The 5,870-nt window shown below is 38.6% G+C and overlaps 1 pseudogene; it reads right to left on the bottom strand.

Moving 5' to 3' along the window:
* Positions 1-1,136: 1,136 nt before the first annotated feature.
* LOC145059710 (putative mitochondrial protein AtMg00530 pseudogene) lies at positions 1,137-4,056 on the bottom strand (annotated as a pseudogene).
* Positions 4,057-5,870: the final 1,814 nt, after the last annotated feature.

Raw genomic sequence — 5,870 nt, 5'->3', positions numbered from 1 at the left:
AAGCTTAGATTGAGATTTTAATCAAATTTAGTCAAGGATATATATGAATGTTATGTTGAAAAGATTTGACATAAGGAAATTCTATATATGGAATTGTTATAGCAAGAGAGTGCTATAGTATCACGTATTTATGTAATACATTATATATCATATCCCAAATGCTTCGGGTATAGGATCGATTCCATATGTTATAATATTTATGTGTTCTGAATTTTCCAAATGCCTAGGGCATTAAGAGGGAAAAAGACGAGAACTGGATATGACTAAAATGGTTAAGTAATTATCAAGGACAATCTGAGGTTTACCAAAGATTGGTTGCTTATGGACAGTTGGAAGTATATTGTAAATTTTGGAAAGGACCATATTGACATACTCTGAGAAGAGGTAACTCTTGTTCAGGAGTGATAGTCAAAATGAGAATATGGAAATGTTTCCATAAGTGGGAGTTATTCTTTAAATCTGTGTAAGATTAGGAAACTTAATGCGAGAAGGATGTTCAAAGGAATGTACTTTGAATGTGAGACTTCGTTTCCATGGAATTACTCTCCATTGGAATACTTTGTAACGTCTGTTTCCAAGTCTCAGTGACTTTTGTGCATAGTCATTACAAGAGGATCATTGCGTTTAAGTTTAGAATCTAACAGATCACAGTAGATGACAAGTTTAGTATTCTTACATTTATGGTAAGGATTTGGGATTGTGAAATGAGCATTATTGAAATGTTGTCCATTGATCTATTTAACAAGATGAGTTGCTAAACACAGTCAAGTCGTAAGACAAAGAAAAGCGTAGGTAACAATTCGTCTACCGAATAGCAAGCAACCGCGTAAAGCAAGACATAGGATATTTATAATGAATAAGGAAGTCTTCCCGTCTGAAAGACCCAGCTAAAGCCATCTTCCCTGGGGACTACGAAAACCTTCCATTTTGTGGTTTTGATCCTCTTTCCCATTCTTTCGTTTTTATGGTTAGCCATCGGTCGTAGAAAGACTCTTTTTTCGACAGGTGACTCTAGAGGAATGGAAGTGTGGGTGAATTGACATCAAATAGAGGAATTCACTTTTTATTTTCAACAATAACATGATAAGAGCATCCCTTTAATAAAAACCTACAGAACCCCCTATTCAGCCACTTCATCACCTTGTGATCTTTAATAAGATCATTACGAGCCCTCTCCTAGAATCTTTTTTTATTTCGAAAAAAATGGCATGGTGGATCCGGACGAGAATGAATCCGGTAATCCAGTACATACTCATCATGGAGCTTGTGCTCTCCTCTTGGGAGGGGGTTTTTATAGAGAGATGTAAGTCGATGGTAGCCTCCCGCTTGACCGATTTCTCGAAGTTGTAGGAAGATCTCTCATCCGATCATCCTGAACACGAAGGAGCTGCTCTCGATGTAAGATCAGCAGCAAAAGAAAGAAGAAAAGGGCATAACTATTGTTTTAATTCAAGTATTAAGTTGCTTAATTGAAAGATTATACAATGAATAATGTTTAATCAATATGGTGATTAAATAAAAGGTGTTATATTTATATTCATAAGTTCTAAGACCATATTGGATTCAATTATTATTGTGTTTCACTCTGCATGTTTTGATTTCCCGAATAACTTGGTTATTCAAACTATCCACAATCGATCATACTTTGGAAGTAGGTATTGAGGCAAGACTGTAATGAATCTGATTCTAGATTGTCTAGGTGTTTTAGACATAGCACAAGTTTGTTGCATTGTTCATGTGTACTTCTAAAATAAGATTCGTGTATTGGATTGAACCCACGTTCATCTGAAGATCTTCATGGATTTTATCACGAGTGATTGTGAGACGATAATATCTTATATTCTTGAAACCAAGACATGTGAGTTGTAGTTTACAAGTCGGTTGCACATTGACATATGTAACACACTAGTAACTTAGTGTTATAAAACATATTGTTGTTTTTGATTTGATGAGTAAGTACAAGCAACCATTTGAGTCAAAGTATATACATTCCTTTTACCCTTAGAGGGATAAAAGCGATATATGTGGGCCCCTCGATGATTTAGTGATGACACCCGAAGCGCTTGGCCAAGCCTGGATTGATTTGATTTGTTCAATTAGTCAATCATCATAAATCAGAAATCGGGAAACAACACATGAATAGAGATAATGGTTATAATCTATGTCTCAGTTCATAAGATATCTAGGATGGAGGAATATATGATCCCTTATCTAATGGACTCGTCATTGACTAGGTCATTGTTCGACAGCGGATTTTAAGAGCTACCATTGTTAGTCGGGTTGTGGAGTCTTACTTGCAATAATAGTTATTAGACTTATCCAAGTGGGAGGTTGCTGGATTAGGTGTCTAAGCCCATAACTATAATTGGTATATACTTGACCCGAGAGTAGTACGGTCCACTTCAGGTTGCATATCACCAAGACAATTTGACGATGGATATATGAGTAAGAGGTTATTTATGATTTATTAATATATTATAAGGTCTAATATATTAATATGAAATCATATTATTTAATTAGTATTGATCAAGAATTAATTTGGTGATCAACAGAGATTAATTAGATTAATAGGGACTGGTTATGTAAATAAATGATATATATATATATATATATATATATATATATATATATATATATATATATATATATATATATATATATATATATATGGTTTGGGCTATTGATCCATGATGGGATAAGCTTATGTAATCTTCCATGAAGAGTTAGCCTACATGGAATATGGATCATAACCCAAAGAGTATGGATTAAGGTTTACCCATGACTCTTGGATTCCTACATATATATACATAACCCCATGGCTAAAATTGCAGAAAAAACAAGTGTTCTTGGAGTTCATAACTGATTTGTGTGCCTAGTAATCTCTCGCATGTCATCCAATTTTTCAAGGAGGTGTTGTGAACTGTTTGAGGCATCACACTTGGGGTGCTAAGTTCTTAAATGCCAAAACTACAAGCTACAACAAAGAGGAAATTCTATAACTCACTTTTATGTTGATTATGTCAATTGTAGGCTTTATGCTTTGGAAACAATATTGCATGTATAATAAGAGAAAACATAAATCCAAAGAATTAAGGGTTGTATGTGCACTATAGGATGTTGTAGTATACAAAACCCAAAAGATACATACCCGTAACAGCATCAAGAGTTGCACGTGCCTCCTCTGTTGCACCTTGGAAGGCTCTACTCTTCGCCACTGGCACCTCTGCACGACCCTATCGGCCATCTATAATCCTCAATGTAGCAAGAGCGGGTGCCGCCACCTATCCTACTGCTTCCAAGCTGGGAAATTAGGATTGCTTGTGGCCCCTCTGATTGCACTGGAAGCAAATCAGATCCGATGTTGTCTTGGTGGGGGTGGTAGCGGTAAAGTCCCTGCTCACATGCCCAGTTCGGCCGCACTTAAAGTAGCCCGAACTACCCGCCCTGTATGTCCCTCGTGCAACCTACCACATTTGCCTCGACCCTGCTGGCCCTTCCCTTGGGAATCTGTCTTGGACTTCTTGCCCGAACCCTCCATACCAGATGTCTCATCTATTTTCCTCTTCCTCTCCATATCTAAATAAATATGTCTCTCTCCAGCTCTGGCAATCATATCCTCCATCATTTTGTAGATGGATCGGCTCACAAACTGCCAAATATCACTCCTCAAAATCCCATGATATCAGGCCTTTTTCATCTCCTCGTCCACCACATATTGCGGAACAAGAAGGGCCCTCTCCCTAAACTTAGCGGTGATCTCCATCTCCGTCTTAGTAGTCTTTTGTAGGTCCTGAAACTCTCTAGCAAGCTGTTGCACCTCTATCCCAGGTGCAAACTCGGCTCTGAACCTAGCCGAAAATTCACTCCAAGTCATAGCATCAAGAGTTGCATCATCACAAATGGCATGTTCGATCTCCTCCCACCAGTCACGTGCCCTGTCCTTTCGAAGACAGGACGCAAGTCAAACCTTGTCCCCCTCGGTACATCTGCTAGTGCAGAATGCCTTGGTGACATCCACCAACCATCTAGTTCTCGTAATGGGGTCTCGAGCCCCATCGTAGTCGGGAGCTCTACAAGCTCTGAACTCCCTAAAAGTCAAGGTGCGCGACTGCATCATGGTCGCCACCTCGGTGCGGAAAGCACTCAACCTCTCATCCAAAATCTCTAAAATACACTCCTTGATCGTGTCAAAGATCCTAGAAGTCTGATCCAGAATACTGTGCGTGATCTCAAAGGAGATGAACTCCCTCGTCTGGTCTTCTAGCTGCTCGGCTCCTGAGCCTGAGCCTGATCCCTCACCGGCGCCTGAACTACCGACTGGTCTAGTTCATAAAACCACCATTCTGAAAAACACATCATAATAAACATCAGAATACTAATCATATCTTGAGGGATCGCGTATACAAAAAGTTCCTTGGATTCATCTCAACCTTCCTTGACTCAAGTACGGATCCTCTGCTTTCAGTAGTAGGGGCCTATACTACCTTACACATCTATCCGTACTTTCCTCAAGAACTTCCTTGACTTCACCAAGTCCCTTGTACTACTAATGCTTCACGCACTACTCCCATCCTAGGCTTTCCCTAGGTTAATCACCATCCCACTCTCCACCATCAGCTGCATAAGATGTCCCTGCTATCTCCCCTAACTAGCTCGTGAATACTGTTACATATCACTAAGACTAGATAATTCTTTGAATGAGAGATCCTACCCTACAACGGTTGGACTCAAACAAGAGCTGCGAAATAGAGCTAGACCTAACCTTCTGAAATTATTTAGTCCTCACAATATGTATCTTAACATATTCGTTTACTAGTTAGTAAAAGACAACTAGAACTCCTAAAAGCACAAATCAAGTAGCATTCGAGCATTGAGTAAACATAATCAATCATATACTAATCAGGCCATCATACTAACTAATCTGTAATGGCTTGCAGCTCATTAAGATGATACACATATAACAGGAACATAAGGCATCCTTCCTAGATCCTTAGCCCTAATCTAGCATGTAGTTCTCATAAACATATCATATCATAAACTTGTATGGGTAATTTGGGAGTACTTACTTGAGCTCGGCTGATTGCATGTACCACACCCTTTTCTTTCTTTTTTTTCAAAGTTCTTTTCTCTTTTTCTAAAAATCTTTTCTTTTTCTCAAAGTCCTTTTTATAAAAATGGTTTTCTTTTGAAAATTTCTATACCAATTCCTTAGTTTGAGTTCAGACACACCAGAAAGTGTGACCGAATCCCTCAAACCAAGGTTCTGATACCAACTTGTATCATTCCAAAAATATAGTCCAAAATTTTCGTTTTAAATCATTTAAGAAAAACCCATAATTCATCAAACCACATAATAAAATCACAAGTCATGTATCACAAACATCATATCAAAATATTGTATCAAAACCATGTGTCAAAATATCAAAGTCTAAAACATCCCAGGCTGAAAACTGTGATGTGTGCCATGCAGTCATCCCGGGCTCTTCCCTTTACTAACCGAAGTACCTGAAACCAAAAATGAAAACTATAAGCACGAAGCTTAGTGAGTCTCCCCAAACTACCACATACCATACACATACACATGCAACTAGGAGATACAAGCCCCGCCTACACTCTAGGAGATACGAGCCCTGTCCACACTCTGCTAACTGGGAGATATGGGCCCTGCCCACACTCTGTTGTTATAAGATACGTTCCCTACCCATACTCAGCTACTATAAGATACGGGTCCCACCCACACTCGATTGCTATGAGATACGAGCCTCACCCACACTCGGCTACTAAACATACACACAAGTATCACATAGACAACAAGTATAAATAAATCTATCAATCAATCATATATATCCATACTGAAATAAAGCTATGAG

This window comes from Lactuca serriola, chromosome 6 (assembly GCF_051521515.1).
Source record: "Lactuca serriola cultivar US96UC23 chromosome 6, Lser_US96UC23_V15, whole genome shotgun sequence".
In the NCBI taxonomy this organism is placed as follows: domain Eukaryota; kingdom Viridiplantae; phylum Streptophyta; class Magnoliopsida; order Asterales; family Asteraceae; genus Lactuca; species Lactuca serriola.
The sequence above is the reverse complement of the archived record's forward strand: the minus strand, read 5'-3'. Positions and strand labels throughout refer to the sequence as shown.